The following is a 19,582-nucleotide window of genomic DNA, read 5'->3' as shown; positions in this document are numbered from 1 at the left end:
GCCAGGGAACACCATCAATAATGAAAAAAAACTGGCTCCTCCCATAGCTCCAAGCAAAGAGATACCATCAAACAGCCAACAAACACCAACACTAGCAAACTCACACCACCAGAGCTCCAACTGCTCCCCACATACTTTAGGGCTAGACCCAAGATCCATCCCCAAAGTCACCTTACAGCAGGACTCCAAGATCCAGATCCACCTCCAGAGACATACCTCTTCCCCTGTAGGGCTCCACCCACTGGAGACTCAAGATTCAAGCCAGAGTCTAAGGGACCACACATTTAAACCACTACCAAGCCCCACCTCTCACACCAGTTATGAGCAAGAAAACATTGCTGGGTTCATCTGAAGCCTTAACATTTTGTTGAGCAATTCCACTTCAGTAAATTTATCACAACAATCATGAGTATCTGAAAAACCAAAAGGAGCCAAAAAAGGGGAAGGGGAAAGAAGAACGAGGGGAGGGGAAAGGAAGAGAGGAGAGAAGAAGATAGGAGAGGCGAAAAGAGGAGAGGAGAGAAGAGAAGAAAGGAGAGGAGAAGACAGGAGATGAGAAGGGGATTAAAGGAGAAAAGGTTTTAAAAATACCAAAACACAGCCACACACACACAAAAAATCACCAGGAGTTTAGGGAAAATGGCTGAGCAAGTAAGTGCTTACAGTGCAAGCGTGAAATGAGGAACTCAGTTTGAATCCTCAGCATCCATGTAAGCACTGGGCCTGGTGGTGCACACCTACCGTCCCAGAATTAGGGAGGTAGAGACGGGAGTATCCCGAGAGCTTACTGGCTAGCTAATGTAGCTCAATCAGCGAATGCTAGATTCCAGGAGAGACCCTGTCTCAAAAAGTAAGGGGGAGAGTGATTAAGGAAGACACCAACATTGTACCTGCACACACATGTCCCCACACAAATACAAACAACTATGCCTACACACACACACACAAGCAGATAAAATAAATGAAATCAGCATTGTTTATTACAGAAAAACATTCTCAACAACCTCAATGTCTAACCCTAGGGACAAGTTCAGAGTGACAGTACAAAATAGGATGACTGGGTGTGGAAGGGAGTAGCCACAAACCCAGAGGCACACAGACAGAAGCCCTCAATATCAGGTGGCTGGGTGTGGAGGAAGCCTCCATGGCATAGACAGAGGCACTTGACAGACAGGCGGAGAAGACTCTGGGTGTGCCTGAGCTTAGGGGTCGGCACCTGGGGAAAACAGGTCCTGATGGAAAGAGCTGGGTGTCTCAGAGATTACTCTTTTTGCTTCTCTTTTTTTTTTCTGGTACACTAAATTTGTATATAATAAGCAAATATTATTACTTTACAGAAAGTGTTTTCTTACTTAAAACTGCCTGGATGCTAAAGTGAGCTGAACTTGCCTATGTTTGATCACTTTTGACATAAAAATAGCAATTTCATATGGTTCAATCTAATTTTTGTCCAAAAAAAATCCATATGAGTAGTAAGACCTGCAGGAATCATTTCCTCTGACTAGTCTGGCAACAAGTAAGGAGGAAGTGCCTTGCCCAAGGTCAACTTGCAATCACTATTAGGAAATACCTCCTACAATAATTTACTTAGAAAGAAACAATGTTTATTTTGTCTTGCAGTTTTGGAGGCTCTACTCCAATATCAGGCATACCCATTGCTTTGGGCCTCTGGTGGTTGTGCCAGGTGGCAAAAAGGGGGCAGCATGTGGCAAAGCAAACTGCTGTCCACATGGCCAAGAAGAAGAGGAAGGTGCCAGGATCCCACAATCCCCTCTGGGGCTATGCTCCAATGACCAGAAGTCCTTCCACTAGGCCCCACTGCTACAAGGTCCAAAGTAGCTCCCAACAGAACCAGTAGTGTGGGACTTCTGTCCTCTAGGGAGCATCCAGCCCCAGCACTGGCTTCCAGTATCACATGCACATGACCCAACTTCCATGTACTTCACGTGGGCTTTCAAAGTGGTGTCATTAACACCACAGATAGAGGAAAATGACGACAGTGACGTACCCACTGACGCCCAGCCAGGCTGGAAGAGTAGCCTGGGTTCCTGGCAGGCGCAGCAGACCCTCCATTGACTCAGAGTCCACACAACCACTGGTCTACAGGACCACAGGGACTTTTCCAGCTCACCTCCAACTTCATCTTGTGCCTCTGCCAAAAACACAGGACACTTACAGAAGGTAGAGAGGCTGAAATCACCTGCAACTCAGGGTTTCAGCTGCAGGGTTCAGGACTTTCAGGGGCCCTTCCTGTGGGAGCAAAGCAGACAGACCAGCATGGTCTTGGCTATAAGTCTTCAGTGCCAGGCCAGACCACACAGATGTCTGGCTCTCTTCTGCCTCCTTGCTGGACCACTAACCTCACAATCAGCTTTGGACAATGTTATCTACTGTGATCAAGTTTACCAAAAAAGAAAAAAAAATGGCCACCGTGAGCCCAGAGACCAATCATAAGAAACAAGGTGGCAGTTGGGACACTGATGAAAAGTGAGCAGAATTCCCAAGTGGCTGGGAAGGGGGCAGCACAGTTCAGTGGTACACAAGATGCCAGCAGATGGGGTGTGAGTCCTCACTTTTGAAAGTGGCCATGCTCATGCTGCTGTTGTTTTTCCTGGAGATGGCCCCTAAGCACCCAGGTAGACTACACTGCAGAAACTTGTTTTCAAACACACAAAAACTTGAGGCATTAAAAAAAAAAAAAGTATTTTAGGGCTAGAGAGAGAACTCAAGTCATGCCATGCATGCATGAGAATCTGAGTTCGATACCCAGAATCCATTTTTTAAAATGTCAGGTATGGTGGCATGCTCATATAATCCCAGCATTGGGGAGGCAGAAACAGGTGAATCCCTGGGGTTCAATGGTCAGCCAGTCTAGCCTAGTCGAGTAAGTTGTAGGTCACTGAAAGACCTTGACTCGAAAAAGGTGATGGCTTTCCTGAGGATGACACTTGAAGATGTCCTCTGCCTCATACACACACATACACACACACACACACACACACACACACACACACACACAGAGGACAGACAGAGAGAAATATAGATATATATTTTAAATACTGTTATTGTTTATATCTTAAAACACCACATACACCCAAAAATGCTCATATGTTGAAGTACTCCAAGCACAGTGTTCAAAGATGCAGCCCCTGGGAGGTCATTGGACCATAAGCACTCTGACCTCATGATTGGCTCAATCTACTTATGGATTTGTAGCTTATCAGGTTTAAAAAAGCAAATATACTCTTTGTTTCAGGCCACAATGAGATGAGTAGCTCTGTTCTGCCATGTGCTCATTACCATAATGTTTTGGGATACCACAGACCCACCACAATGGGGCCAAGAGGTTCCTCTGCAACCATGAACCTAAAAGAAATTCCACCTCCTTATAAGCTGTAACCTCAGGTGTTGTGCTGCAGCAATGGAAATGTGACTAGCTGAACCTGTCACCAGTTTTCATGGAAACAAAGGTCAAACAGGGATGACTCAGCCATGGGTCCAGAGAGCTGAAAGACGTTGTGAGCCAAAGTTCCACCACCAGGGACATAGGAATGATAGGACGCAACCTGTCCCTAATATTTCAGTAGACTTTATTTTTTTTAAGATTTAGAGTTACCGAGAAATAAGAGCATATTTATCACAAGTAATGAGGCAAGACTAATCCATTATCATCAACTATATTACATACCTAATTCTCATTTCCTTAGTTTTTCCCCAATGTCCCTTCTCTGCTTCAGGGTCCCATCTAGGACACTACATCACAAGTGATCACCATACCTCTTATGCTCCTCTTGGCTTTCCTTCTTTTTGACAACATTGACATATTTGAAGACTGTAAGAGAAGTGTTTTGTAGAATATAACTCAAATGGAATTTGTTTCAAAAGGGTTTTTTTTCTCAGAACTACACAGAGGTTACAGATCTGGAGAAGAAAACTACAGCAGTGAAGCAACCTTCCTCACATAGTACCAAGTGGGCATGCTGCCAACATGACTCATTGTAGGCGCTGTCCTTGGCCACCAGGCTGAAGCAATGTGTGTGTCTTCCTCCACCAGGTAGCTTCTCCATTTTCCCTTCACACACTGCCCTTGGGCACAATGTCACTGTGTACATGAAACCTGTCCTTGAGGAATAGCATTGATGCCATCTCCCTTTCCCCTGTCATCAATGGCCACTTCATTCAGGGATGAAGTGTCCATCACATTGCCACCTCTTGCTATAAACCATTTGGTATTTATGTGGATACCACCCCCGTGCACAGAGCTCTCTGAGAGTGGGGCCGGCTTTCTTCATGCTGGCTCTGGTACGTGTGTGAGAACCCGGAATGGTGAACAAGCTTTGCACTTCTAACACTGACATGCTCACTTCTGAGAGGTGTTGGACTCCCTGCAGTGGTTAAAAGGCAAGGAGCAGTTCTCCAGCCAACCCAGGGTAGGTGAGTCTCTGGCCATAATTACCTAGGACAAAACCTATTGGTAAGAGTATGGTAGGAGCATAGGGAGATGAGAAGGAGGTGCATTCGGGACCAACCTCTTACCAAGCTTCAACAACAGTCTCCACACACAAGAATCCAAGAGACCTCACCTGGACAGCACCGATGAGCTCAGAGGATTCACTCTTCCTTCTAGATTTCTGACCTACAGCACCACACACATGTGTGCAAACACATACACACCTCTTAAAATTCCCAGCATGGGCAAGGTACTGCCTTGCTGAGGAGCTTCCACACCACAGACATCAGTGCCAAGAGCACAAGATGTCAGGGGCACTGTGGCCAGACTCCCCAGGGTCCCAGGCCCCTGGACCAGGATACAACTAGTCCCAGATCCCAGACCTAATGTTCTGCCTATCCAGGGGCAGACTCCCCTGGATGCCCTTTCTGATCCTCAGGCCACGCTGATGAGACTGTCATGCTACCAGATAGCAGGGCTGGGCCAAGAGTGTACCAGAGTGAATAAAACAAGAGACACATAATCTCCGCAGTCACAAACTGATTCCTGCTATGTGTCACCGAATTGTTTCATTCATATTCCTTAGAAACTACTGCTGAACAGGCCTGGAGCAGACCTATGTCTGCTACTCTGATCTTGATGTAGTAGCATAGTTGTGTGGAGCTGAGAAAACAACATTTGACCACTTGTTATCGAGCAACTACTGGGCTTCAAGCAGGGTGATGGACACTGGCACCAGAGGACAGCCCATCCATGGTTGGGAGTGGTTTATGCATACAGAGAAGGAATAAGTTTTCTTTAAAAAAAAAACTTTGTGTAGACAGCTTCCATAAATACACACAATACACCATAATCCCTCGTTTTTCCTCTCCCCAGCTCCTAGCTCCGCTGGATCCCTTCTTTTAAAGTAGTGTCTCTTCTATTTGATGCCATCATTTTCCCTCCAATCATGCTAGTCTTCTTGTAGGTCACAGCATCCACTGTGAGGTCGTGAATACCAAGGCCACTTGGGATGAGTTTGGAAACACAAATTTACAATGCACACAACAAAACTGCATCCATACCCTTTGGGGAGGGGTGGAGAGACAAGCACCTGCTTCCCCATCAGACAGCCGTTCTTCTCTTGGAAGAGTGACACACAATAAAACCCTGCTCGGTGACAAGACACATGTCCAGATATCCCAGACAGGAAAACAGGATGCATATGGAGACAGCCCAGGCTAAACGGCTCAATACCCTCAAAATCAGTGCACCATTGGCCCATTGTCACATTTGGAGAACCATCCTGAACACTGCAGAGCACGGCAAAACCATCACAAATGTCATAGAGTGTCACCAAACACACAGCAGCAAAATGCCAAGGTGACAGAGAAAGACCATCAGGAGAGCTTCCCTGACTGGAAAGAAGGCAAGGCCATAGAGAACATTTGATTAAACAAGCACATCACCAAGGATAAAGGGGTACTAAGTGCACAATCATAGCAGTGGACACTCACTTCTGATACATGGGACCCTCCAGAGCAATGGAGAAGATACAGGGGACTTTCCTGAAGATCTAGTCAATATCTGACCCAACGCCAGTGATTCACACTCAGAGCAGCCCCCCTCACCATCCCACCAGGAGCCATTCTAACTGCCACTTGGGTCTGCTGAGTGTGGAGAACCTGTGTCAAATTGAGAAAGGCTGAGGGTAAGAGATCAAGGATCTATGTGCCCAAGATCAAGGCCTGGTACAAACCCAGGCTCTGCTTCTACCACCCCATGACCAGGGCCAGGTCCCCTGTCTGAAGCATGATTCTGGGGCATTCTGTCCTTTGAGTTTCTCTTCCAGCTTGGACCAGCATTCAGGTGACACTGTGCATGAACACCATGACCAGGCATACACACATACCTGTGGCCCAAAATCTAGAGGACCACCAAGACCCACTAAGCTAACCCTTCCTCACAGGATGCTATAGAGGGCAAGCCACTCAAAACAGTAGCCACAAAGTATGTTCTGAGAAGAAGAAAGACTACTCCAGCCCACAGAGGACTCAGGACCCATGCAGACAACCCCATGGCCACAGTGGTACTAACCTAAGCCAACTGTGACCTGTGAGGTATACCTGTGAGTGTGTTGGCAGCGCTCTCCCCTGAATTCAAGATCCTATATTCATGGGCTAGCAGGGAAACCAGAAGGAGTAGCTATGGTTTGGATAGGTATCCCCCACAGTTCCATATGTTAAAGGCATAGTTGAGTCTGTGGCACTATTAGGAGGTAGTGAGACTGTGAGAGTTGGGATCGAGTGGAAGGAAGTTCTTCAGATGACTGGAAGTGTGCTCTTGAAGGAGCTATCTGGACCCTAGACCCTTCCAGTTACCCAGATACCATGAGGTAGGCAGCTTGGCTCCACCACTGCTCCTCTACCACATGCCACCACAGACCAAAAGGCAACAGGGCCAACTGACATGAAATGAAACTTCTGGAACCATGAGCCAAAAGTAAATTTTTTCTTTTATGCTAATTGTCTTGGGTATTTTGTCACAGCAACAGAGAGCTAACACAGAGTTCACAAATACAGAGGGATGCCAGAAAGAGATGTAAGCAAATACGGCCGGCACCTTGGGAATCTGAGGTGATCGAACCTTGCCTAAGGAAACCACCAGGCACAATTCCTGAACTACAAGGTCACAAGACTGATCCAGAGTGGTTGTTCACACACCCTGTCTCATTACTCTTCTTAAAGCTGCTGGGCTTCATACTCAATTGAAACCAAATAACATTTTGTGCTTCAAAATTTGGATTAGTTGTGTCTCATTTTCTTTAGGAAACCATGTGCCTATATAAGACACCTACTCAAAATGACAGCTCCTGTTGCAAGAAGGAGAAAAAGCTCATTTTGGCTAAATAACTTACCCATTCCAATTAAATCTCCTGTGCACCTCAACACACACCTTGATCTCATTTTTAAAAGATAGTTTATGGCCCATGTGTGATTCCCCAGTACCCACAAAAAGCCAAATGCACAAAGTGGCACATTGTCTGGAGGTCATTTGTGGTGGCAGGATGGCCTGGTGTGCCCATTCTCTCTGCTTCTGTCCCTCTCACAAATAAATAAATAAATAATAAACAAATTTAAATACACAGTTTGTGCCTAAACATTAATAAACATTCATCACAATGGCAAAACTTAATTACCTTACACTAGCTATAATCTTGGTTTCAATAGTAATACTTCAGCAGCAAAATAAACCAGTTGACTAAACATTCTCCATGAAAATTCAGATGGTGTGCTTCTCTTTGTTAAACCTTTTATTGAAATGAAGCATATGAACAGAAAGTTCTGAATCATAAACAGAACTCATCTACACAAGCCAACTTCCAAATCAAACACTGGCACATCATTGACCTCTGTAGAAGAGGTCAGTTCATGGGGGAAGTTGCTTGGTGAACTTTCATATAATTGGATTCATTCCATATGGATGAGGGTAGAAGATTTTTGCTCAACATCACGTGGCAAGACTCATCTGCCCTAAGGTGCACACTTGCAGATTGCTCATGCTCAGCTTGCCATACACTATCCCACATGGGGATAAACCTCAGTGTCTCCATCCATTCTTGTGCTGACAACCATCTGGCTTATTTGCAGTATGTCAATCACTGCCATGCTACTATGGACACTCGTGTGTGTGTGTGTGTGTGTGTGTGTGTGTGTGTGTGTGTGTCTGTGTGCTGTATCCATTTCCTGTGACTTCTGCAACAAATTATCACAAAACTGGGTCCCTTAAACCACACATTATGTTTTCATACTTCTGAAGCTTGAAATCTAAAGGTGGTTTTTCTGGATGGAGATCGAGGTGCCTGCAGGGCCATGCACCCTAAGAAGGCTCTTGAGGTCATCCCATTTTCTTCCTTTTTTTAAAATTTTATTTTAGAGAGAGATAACTGGTATGCTAGGGCCTCAGCCACTGAAATGGAACTCCAGATGCTTGCACCACCTAGTGGGCATGCGCAACCTTGAACTTGCCTTACCTTCATATGTCTGGCTTAATATGGGATCTAGAGAACAGAACATGTGTCCTTAGGCTTTGCAGGCAAGCACTAAGCCATCTCTACAGCCTGAGGTCAACCCATTTTCTTGTGTTTCTTGTGGCTGCATCACACCAGTCTCTGACTCTGTGGCCATGTTGCCTTCTCTTGTGTTCAATCTCCTGTCTCTCTCATATAAGAACTTTTGTGACAGCATATAGGACCCACCCAGATAATTAAGTATTTTCACATTTCAAAATCCTTAATCACTCTTCAAATACTTGATATTGGAGCAACATTCACAAGGATGACAGCATTTTGGGGGTCATTTGCTCACATTTCACTCTGTTTCATCCAAACTGGGATAACATGTGATAGTGTTTATGTACATTTAACATTAGCCAATAAGGCAAAGCTCCTTCCCCAAGGGAATGTGAGAATTTGTACCTTATTGGCAACAAGAACTCCAGTTGGTCCACATCCTCACACACACCTGCCACTGTCTGCTACGTTGATCAGAGTCAGGCTAGTGGATATGTGGTGCATCTCAGCTACAATTTATTGGGGGTCTCCTTTATAGCTGCATGGAGATGAGCATCTTTCCATCTGTGTATTTCACTGTGTGTGTATGTGTGTAAAGCATCCTTCATCCCTTACCCAATTCGGTGGTCTGCCTTTGTCTTGTATACAGTATATTGCTGGATTTTAAGAGAATATTTGTTAAAATATATTCCACTAATGCTTGGGGGAGAAAACTTCAATGCCAAGGTGCAAGATGTAAAGTCCAAGCAATCAGTTAGTGTGAATTCTAGACAATGAACACCCATCTATAACAGACTCCAGGTCTCCATCTACTTGGACAGCTTTCATCAGGAATACGCATTGACAGGACACTGCCAGGAACAACATGAGTGGGACAAACATCAGTAAATTAGTGTGTTCTAAGTTAGTGTGGAAACCAAAACTAATTTCACCTACAGGTAGCCACTACGACAGTGAGCCCTGCTGCATGTCTACAGACACTGTGGATTTTGTGGGCCCTTCCTGCCTTCAGGTGTTTCATGGGGCAATAAGTCCCTTCAGGCACAGCCATGGCTGACCACCTCAGCACAATGATGGTCCATGTCAGAAGAAGATGTTAGTGGCAACAAGGCCGCCAACATCAACTCAGCTGTGGAGATGACATGTGAAATACATCTCACTTTAGAAGAAGGCAGATTGGGAGGTTCAGTTTTTGTGAGCTGCAATATAATACTGAGTGTCTGATGAAAACCATCAAGATGGTAGAAAAGCCCACACACAGAGATGTCCCCCAACACGCATGAAATGCAGCTCTCCCTTTCAAATCATGATTTCTAAGCAGCCCAATAATGAGCAGGCCATTCCCAGCTACAGCACATGGGAGTGACAGAAGCAACACAGTGATAAGGGCATTGTGATCCTCACAGAACAGAAGTGAACAGGTCCCCACCTCCACCCTGAGCCAGAGAAGAAAACAGGCTCCCTGCATCTGTGAACAGGAGCGTCCCTGCAGCTGGGATTTCTGACTGAGAAGAGCTGTTTTCTGACCACCAGCCCCCAGAGGATAAGACTGCCTTATTCTATTCAGGGCTGTAGGGAAAGGGCTGGCAGAAGCTGAGGCGCCCTGGGGTCCCCGTGCTGAAGAGGAGGCACTCACATGTCTGCTCAGTACCTGTAATACTACCAAGGACTGAAACTCAGATCCCTGCAGCCTTCTGGGTTCAGAACATGCTGCCACAGCCGCAGCTCTGCCCTGTGCAGAAGCCAGCCCTGAATGATACTCTTCTCCCCACAGAAGGCCAGAAAGCCAATGGGAGCCCCTGAAATGACCACCCACAAACCCAGCCAGGCCAAGGCTGATCATACAGTAGTCAAAGGAGTACAGCTGGCCATGTCCCTCTGCAAGTCTGTCCCGTGCACCACCTACTCCCAGCCGACTGCTGAAGCCACACTTCCTATGTACTCAGGGTAAGTCAGCAGAGCCGCACAGGTTAACTCTGCGTGAGTAAATTAATAATGTGATGTATGGTTTGTCATAGATTGTGTCGTGTATGGAGAAGAACAGGGGCAATTTAATCTAGTGAGCCTATAAATCTGTGAAGGTACAATGAAACATCCGTGCTCACAGGCTAGGACTGGCAGACACGGCACTCCGCAGAACACCCTGGGAAGGAGGGGCTTCTGGCCAGCCCCTCTCTCACATCTTCACAGAGGCCTTCGTAATAACCACAGCATGTCACTATGTCCCTGGTGAAGCCCCATCAGCATGTTTCCTGGGTCCCACTAAGTGCTAATTCATCTCTGGATGTGGCCCTTATCTGTCCCCTTATAGTTCCTGGCCAAATTCCAACATTCAGGTCTGGAAGCACTGACCAATAAAACAGAACTATAGAGTGAGTTTGTTAAACTATATGATGAGTGGGCTGGAAAGATGGCTCAGTGGGTAAGGCACTTACCTACAAAGCCTATGGACCCAGGCTTGATTCCCCAGTACCTATGTAAAGCCAAATCCTCAAGGTGGCCCATGTGTCTGGAGTTTGCCCATGTGTCTGGAGTTTGTTAGCAGTGGCTAGAGGCTCTGGTATGCCCATTCTCTCCCTCTCCCTACCACCCTCCCCCCTTCTCTCTCCCTCTCTCTTTCTCTCTCCCTCTCCCTATCTCTCTGTCATACACACATACTCCCTCAAATAAATAGAAAAAATATATTTAAAAAAAACTACACTACAATTACTCTACCTACTTGTGCCAGATCTCTCAAGGCAGGTTCAACCCTGCTGGCCAAGAGATCCCCTGCCTGCACCCATCTGGGCCCTGGTCTACACAAACCACAAAAACCCAATCCCAAAAACTAGGCCATCCCTGAAAGGATAAACCTACACTTCTCTAAGATGTGGTCCATGACTAGCCCCCGCTGCCCTGGCAACTCACACCTCTATGTGCCACCTCATCTCTGGATGTGCCCCTTATCCGGCCCCTCATGGTCCTTTAGCCATGTTCCAATTTCTATGACTGTGCTTCTCATGAAAGATCATGGACCTGAAACCAGGACAGTCTCCAATGCCATCAACCTCTCAGCATCAGCCCTGGCCTCCCCTCCCCCAGCTCCACCCATTTCTAAATAGGGAATGAAGAAGATGGAGTCACCAGGTACTCAGAGGGTGGGTGGATGCATGGATGGATGGAGCTTCTGGCAAAGCGACTTAATAAAGAGTAACCAGAGAACACCTGTGCTCACTTCTAGCACTGAGGAGTCCCTGTGTATGGAGCCAATGACAAGGGCAAGGTGAAGGGCTAGCCTTTAAGCGCCCAGCACCCCTCTGCTTCCATTACTAAATAAACACCCCACACAGTGGATAACTGAATTACACACACTTCGGCTTAAGGCAGGGCTTCCAAAGTGAGAGGCATGGAATGCCAGCCCAGATCCCAGTCAAGGCCGCTCTCCACATGAAGTCATGTAAGGGGGAGAGAGAGCAAATCAAGTGCAGCAGCCCCTGTCACCACTGTTAATGAAGCCCGTGATCAAGAAGAATAAGGAAATTAATAAAGAGCAATTCATTTCAAAGCTAAAAATCTGGTGACACCCAGGGGAGAGTCAAGGCCAGGAATTTTCTACCAAAAGCAGCACAAAGACCCATCTCCGAGAGCCATAACCAGCTCACATATGCAAGCAGTATCCTGGCACACTTCTCTCCAGCTGCCTGATCCCTACCACTCGAAGGACAGTCTGCAGTAGAATCTTTACTAAAGCCAAGCACAAAGAGAAGCACTGACTTCACCCCACGTCACTCCCTGGAGAAGCAGCTGCCAAGGTGACAGACTCACTGCTTTCCCCGGGGCTCAGGATTTAGCTAGGAACCATGGTCAGGATCCATCAATCACAACAGCTGTCACTGTTACTAGCCAGAACCAGAACCAGCTAGAGGGCCCAAGGTGGTGCCGGGGGTCTGGGGAATGGCAGGTCTGTTGGGGAAAACACACACACACACACTCAAGAAAATGTACACTCTCGCCTGTGCCACACTGACCAAGGGCTCCACTCTAACACTTATGAACACTCACACTCTCGCACGTACGAGAACATTTGCACACTTCCAGTTCTACTCCATCCTCACAGTAAGCCCCCACCCAGTGAGGACGGAAGTGCGGACCTGCATGGGCCCTTCTCAGGATAAGGAGTGAAGGCGCTCTGCAGCTGGCAAAGACCGAACCTGACTTTCCTGAGCTTCCAACTCCTCACACAAGTCCCCTGCTCGCTCCACCCCACCCATGACAGCTGTCAGCAGCTCTGGATAATGTGGGCAGATGTTAGAACACATGGCTCACTTATTACACCAAAAGACCCGGGAAACATAAACTGCATTTTATTTGAACAATGCACAAGCATTCGCTGTCACAGAGCCCTGAGAAATCCATCATCTCTAAATGCACGCATTCATTCAATTAGTGGTTCTCCTGTGTGGGAAACAATGGGTATTTCCAAGAAAACTGATAATCAAGCCAAGTGGAGAAAACCATCATACACACACACACACACACACACACACACACACACACACATACACATACATTCATACACAAATTAACAAAGCATACATAAAGTTCAGAGAAAATTCTATTTAGAGCTGCCTTTCTGGCAACTCAATTCTAGGAATATAAAACCAAACAAATAGAACAAAAACAACACACACACACATATATAAAATGAAAATTCTAAACGTCAGTATCAGTCTCTTACCTGCTATTTACTAATTCAAGTTTGTTCAGAATAAGTGGCTGAGTGGCTCTAGACCAAGCATCTCTCTCCACAATTCACTCTAGGGGCAGAAAGTGCATAGAATCCATGCTTACTCTAAGTGCAAAAGGTACCTAGGGAACTGGCAACAGCAGCTGTTTTCCAATATAGCAGGCTCCAAAGCCCACCCCCATCCTCCTGAAAGGTCCCTATTTTATGTGGTACTTCTTTGACTTTCCAGCCATCCAGCATCACATTCTCTTGACACAGGATGAAAACTAACCCTGTATGTGTTGTATGAAAGGTCCTAAGTCTTAGTCATGCCCATTCAGTTTAAAAACAAATCTTATTCAAATTGCTCCCTGCCCTAACCAGGACACAGGGAGGGAGCATGTGCCTCCAACTCAGCCCTTGTACCAACCAAGCCGGTTGCAGCTACCTGATTCTCAGCCTCTTCACCACAAAGTTTAAACAAGGCCAGCTCCTTGGGTATGATGGAAAGCCATCTAAAACAGTCCACAGAAAACCAGAGTTCAACACACACAACTATCCCATAGTATATACCTAATTCTGTTGGTTTCTCCACCAAAAACCATCTTCAAATGTTGGAGTACTTCAATTTCTAGAAAATGTTTTTGCAGTAAGTCAATGCAGGAATCTACTGTCTTATATGTTCCTTCAATCACAAAACAACAGATGTGTCTTACACTGAAATAGCTCTTCAGAAGTTATGAAGCATCTATACCACATTCTCTAGTGGGCTGCAGATGGAACAAACCTGACCTTTGTAACTCCCAATAAAACAGAACGTCACAACCAGCGTGAGGCCACACAGGCACTCCATGACACTCTTGCTATTATGGCATTCTCCATCAGCTCAATACTGGACTTCATTTATGACTTAAACCACTTTGGACAAGAGGTATAATGCATGCCTATAGTTACTAAGGAAGGACAGACCAATGACTTACAAGAGGCCCCAAAGACCAGGGTCACAGCCAGGTTGGAATCAAGTTCCTGTTGTTCCCAACCCCATCTTCTTTTCCATTCTTACCCTGCCTTCCTCATAGAATCAAGTGCTCACCCAGCCAGGCCAGAACCCAGCAGGAGAGCCAGGTAAGACAGGCTTCTAAAATAGGGAGGTGGCCAACAGGGACAGGCACAAGGCTTGAGGGCCCTGAGATAGTGGATCTAACATGAGGCAGAGGACAAGTTTAGAAGCATCCAGATGGAGGAGGAAGGGAACCTGAACCAGAGGGTGCCTGCCCTCAATGATGTGGCTGAGGCGACTACAGAGAGAAGAATGGCTGGTGCTTGCAGCAGAGCCAGCCTGGCTGCAGATAATCCAAACCAGTGAAAATTCAAAAGGCATTTCAGTGTGGAACCAGAATGCCCACTCTGTGCTGGATTAGCTTCCCAGCCACGTTCCCTTCTGGACTTCATAAAAAACTGGCTCTTGCAGTGCAGTTCCATGGCTCTGTTCTGCCTTCCCACTGAGCTCGAGGTTCTGCTCCAGGCTGTAGGAGGGATCCAAACATGAAGGCAGCTTGGTTCCAGCTCTGGTCAAAGGAGGCATGGGAGCTGACAATGATGCTCCTGAATTTCAGTCATTCATTCACCCAAGGGTCTACTAAGCAGCTACTGCATGCCAGGCACACGTCTAGCTACTGGGGATATAGAACTGAACAAAGACTTTACATTCACTAGTAAGAGTCAGACAAACAAGTACAGTATGCAAGTATAACCCTGACTTTAGTTAGTACTAAGGAGAAATACAAAACTGGATAACAAGGAAACAGTGATACTAAAGCATAGAAGGTGATCAGGGAGATTGTGTGTATATATCAGAAAACTGAAATAAACAAGGGAGCAAGCCAGGAAGGCATCTGAGGGAGGCAAAGGCCAGACAGGAACAGCAGGAGCAAGTCATGCAAACGGCAGACCAAGGGATGAAAAGAAAAGAGTTCATATTGGCTGGATCATCAAGGATGGAGGGTTTGGGCCAAAGTGATGGATGAGAACCAAGCAAAGGCAAACTGGGCAGTGAGCTGTCTGCCTGGAGCCTGGCCAACCTGGAGGGAACATGCTTGGGGAGAGGGAACAGAGAAAACCAGGCCATGGATATGGGTATGGATTGGCCACAGGGGAGCCACTGAAGGCTTCAGCAAACAAGACAAATTGCATTGGTCCAAACTGCAAAGGGGCACCCCCGCTGTCCAACCCTGGGAAACTTCAACAATGGCACAGAAAATAACCCACACAGCAGTGGCATCACACTGATGGGTGGGGTTACACAAAGAAAGCTTGATGACATGACCTTGTGGGTACCATCCTCCCTGGGCTCCCTTAAATGTCTGGACAGAGACAAAGGCACGGACCGGCTGCAAGGGAGGCAAGAAGCCAGTTCCCATGCCAGCTGACTCAGCCTGTGCCAGGAGGCTGTTTGGAGACCCTGGCTGGCCCTCGCCCATCTACTGGGTGGGAGCAAAGTGTAGGGGGAGGAACCAGAGGTCCTCCCTGAGGGCCTTGGGCCCAACTATTCTCTGAGGAGCTCTGTCAATACTAGCACCCTTCAAGCCCCGGCCAGACACCCAGGCTGCATCCTGGTGAGCTTTCATCTCAAGTGTAACCACATTGGGGATACCTAAATGCCAACCAGCTAGACCACTCCCTACAGGTGTCTACATGCCTTGTCCCCACAGCCACCAGCAAGGTGAGGACCTGAAAGCAGGAGAAGTCATAGAGCCTTAGCTGCCACAATACCCAGGGACCTCTAGTTTCCTCTAAAGCACAGGCTGCAGGGAAGGGCATGCAGGTGTCTGCCCCTTGGTCAACAAGGCCCTTGAGGCCAACCAGAGCTATGTTCAGGAACTCCATGGCCATCTGCTGGTTAGCCCTTTTGACAGCCCCCCAAATAAAGGTTCCTCTCATGCTTCAGACCACACACAGCATGGTGTCATTGGAGGTCCTCACCTGTTGAGTGGCTGGGGCAGAGAACAGGGCAGAGAACTCAGGACAGAGAACAAAGAAATGTGGGCTCCATGCAGGCTCTCCTCCCAACTCTCCCCTCCAACCGTCCTTAGTGACCACTGCCCAACCTAAACAAAGCCCTGGCTAATGTGAACCTCAACATCAAATGTGTTTTTCCTCTGTGTTCCTCAGTTTTGTCTAGGAAAAGTCAAGGTGTTTTAGCACTCCCTCTCAGCTTCCAAGGGTGTGATCCGTGTCGTTTACAATTATCTTTTATTTTTACATAGCATTTCTTAGCTCAGTTGGGAAACTGGATATTTATGTGCCTCTAATTCGCAAGCCATCCCCACCAATTATTCCTGTGAAACTAGTATCTTATTTTTAAAAAATGGGAAAGGAAAGATTTTAAAAGACTATTCCAGGGATTGTTATGCAAACAAGTTAGCCAACCACCAGGTGGGCCTAGGGTACCTCCCAAAGCAAGCAAGGCATAAGAGAAGCTGATGGTCATGAGTGACAGTGGCATCTGGAGGCCCCCAGCTTCCGGCCTGTATATCCCCCAGGCCTGGAGTCTAGTGCCCCAGATGGGCCAAGGCAGCAGTGGGGAAAGGCATGCCTTCCTGCCCCACAGCACTAGAGTAAAGACCCTGGAGTGGCCCATGGCTAGACCCAGCTCCAGACTAGGGCTGTTGCGAGGGCTGCTTGCACAGCCACATGACATGTGCCAATCGCCCAGTTACACTTACCCACTAATGCCCTCCACATGACAGAGTCCCTGAGGGTTCCAAGTCCTTGTCACTCCCACCTCCTGCCCAGAAGGTACGAAGTTCAAGGGACCTCTGTAACCCAACTATGGCCATCAGTAGTGACAGGACAAGGCCAAATACTTCAGCCAGTTCTGGCCTGTGGATCTCCGTCTATGGCTGCTGCTCACCAGAGAAAACCCTGCCTCGCCTCACTGGATGGACCACAATGGAAAAGAAAGCCACCCACTGAGTCCTGGCACCTGCAGATCTGCAGCTCAGAAACAGTTGCCCACTTCGACCCGGAACGCGTTCAAGTTCTTATTTCTAAAACCACTGTCCTTCCTCAACGGGAAGCAATACCCAGAAAGGGGTACAGGAGATTGCAGAGGTCAGGAGCAAATCAGTCTAGGGATGAAGTGCCAAGAACAAGACGCCAGGTTTGGGACGATTCACGCTGTGCATGGCGCGATGAGCTGGTTACATTTAACCTCGGATTTAAATTGGGAGGCCCAGGGTTGGGGGAGCAAGACAGGTCTCATACTAATAGGTCTGAAACAAAAGTCTTCCTCCTATATGTAAATACTATGACTGGCAGGTTCTATCTATGGCGTCTGCACCCAGGGTAAACCCTTGGTGGCTTCCCTTGGGACCATCCCTCCACGCTGGCTCAGGAGAAGTTGGCCCCCAGTTTTGGCACACACACAGGCCAGCCGCCCACACTGCCCAGCAAAAAGCAATGCTCGTCTCTATCCTCTGTGCCCAAGTCTCCAGTCAGCAGCCTTGCCAGACTGGGCCGGCCATAGGGAAGTGGCCAAGCTGAGGGGCATGTCCCGGCCATGCCCACAGGAGGAATGGGGTGTGTAATTTTTAGCGAGTTTCTCCCCGTGGGCTTCATCATGAAGGGAAAGATAAGGAGGTGCAGATCCTAGCCAACTGCCAGGAGGCAAGGGATCCAGTAGAGACCCTAAACTCGGGAGTTGTCGCCCAGCTCCGGCACTTGGTACCAATGCCAAGCGGGGCCCCGGAAACGCACTAGAGGCTTGGTCAGCCTATGAAGGACCCTAATGAGTGACCGGCGCCTCTTGCCCCGCCAGGTCGCCTCTTGCAGCGCCGCGACACCCTGAGCCCTGCAAGCGCGAGAGCGAGGAGGGGCGGGCTGGCTGGGAGAGAGTGGGGCGCGGGTTTGCAACCCCCGCCCCAGGTCCCGGCGACGGTGGGCCCCGCGGATGGACCCTCTTCGCGGCCGCTCCGAAGCCCGGCAGGCTCCGAGACCGAGCGACGGGGCTACGGCATCCGCGAACCCCTCCCGCGCTCTGACCCCCCCCCCAACGCCGACCTGGGCGCCCCCAGGCTGCGGCCGCCGGCGAGACAAGCGGCCCCGACCCCCTCCCGCCTCTACCCGCAACACCCGCTTACCTGGGGGCCGCTCGGGGCTGCGCACCGCGCCGCCACCCCCTCCCCGGTCGGCGAGGCCGAGCGCCCGGGGCCGCCGCAGCCCTTTGTGAGCCCGCGCCCGCCGAGCCGCACACCGAGACTGCTAATGAGCCCGGGGAGCCGAAGAGCGGCGCGCCCCGGACGCGGCGTGCGGCACGCAGGGCCGCCCCAGCCGGGTGCACGCGGGGCGCACCCCGCACCCGCCCGCGGTCGGCCCACCCGCGTCCCCGCCGCGGCCTCTCCAGCGGTCCCCCCGCCCCGCCAACACACACACACCCCGCGCCCGGCAGACGAGGGGCGGAAACGCCTCCGGGAGACGCCGCGCGGCCGGCCGGCGGGAGCGCAGCGAAGACAAAGATGCTCTCGCGCCGGAGGCGGCTTCCCCCTCCCCCGGGCCCGCGCGGGGACGGTCGGCAGTGCGGGCGCCCCTGGGACCGGGGACCTGCGGGACTGACCTCGGGGACAGGGCAGGGGCCCAGTTTCTGCCCGCCGCGGTGGCGCCCTGGGGTGCACACAGATCCCCGGCCGTGCGCTCGGACTCGCCGGCTCGGAGCCTGAGGAGTGTGGTCCTCGCGCGGGGAGAACAGGTGAAGGCGAAGCTCCACGGTGCCCGCACCCTGCCCCCGGCGCCGCACTGCCCCCTGGCGGGCTCGCTCGGGAGCGCGGGCGGCGCGCAGGGGCTGCAGGGACCGCGCCCTGTTCTGCACAGCTCCGGTGTGCGCGGGAGCCAGGCGGGCAGCCTCCCTGGGGGACCGCGGCCTCAGAAAGACCTTCTGTCCGGGGAAGCCCCCCTGCTACCTCCCCACCGCAGATCCCTAGGCGCGGGCTGGCAGCCGGGCAACCACCGTGCTTCTGATACCAGGATTGCCTTTGCACCCAACCTAAAAGGTCTAAATATGGGTCTTTCTCTCCTTTTCTTTTCTAATGGAGAAGACCCTCACCTCTAATACTACAAAGACCCACGTGTGTGTCAGAGAGCCAGCCAGCCTCCCTACAATGGGCACAAGCCTCCTCAAGCTCCGGAAGGTGGTGCAGATAGATGCTCGTGTTACCTTTGACCTTTCAGACCCTTTCATGGGTGGCATAAAACGTTTCCTGGACACGAAGTTCCCCACACACTCACATCTGGTAACCTACAGGTCTCAAATGCACAGGGTGTACTGTCTGATCAGAAGAGCTCCGGTGCCCCCCAACACCTCCTTTTGCCTAGGTGTTCT

At 49.3% G+C, this 19,582-nt stretch overlaps 1 protein-coding gene across 3 annotated transcripts in view; it reads right to left on the bottom strand.

Annotated features, from left to right (window-relative positions):
• Positions 1–18,962, bottom strand: part of Apba2 (amyloid beta precursor protein binding family A member 2) — a 279,036-nt gene extending 260,074 nt beyond the window's left edge. The window contains exon 1 of one of the 3 annotated variants that reach the window (XM_004658137.3): positions 18,821–18,962. The gene's annotated coding sequence lies outside the window, so the exon portion shown is untranslated. Of the gene's footprint in view, positions 1–18,347; positions 18,385–18,820 lie in introns of those variants that run through there. The other 2 variants (XM_004658136.3, XM_045144913.1) reach the window with 2 other exon arrangements.
• Positions 18,963–19,582: the final 620 nt, after the last annotated feature.

Source organism: Jaculus jaculus, chromosome 3 (assembly GCF_020740685.1).
Source record: "Jaculus jaculus isolate mJacJac1 chromosome 3, mJacJac1.mat.Y.cur, whole genome shotgun sequence".
Lineage (NCBI taxonomy): Eukaryota > Metazoa > Chordata > Mammalia > Rodentia > Dipodidae > Jaculus > Jaculus jaculus.
The sequence above is the reverse complement of the archived record's forward strand: the minus strand, read 5'-3'. Positions and strand labels throughout refer to the sequence as shown.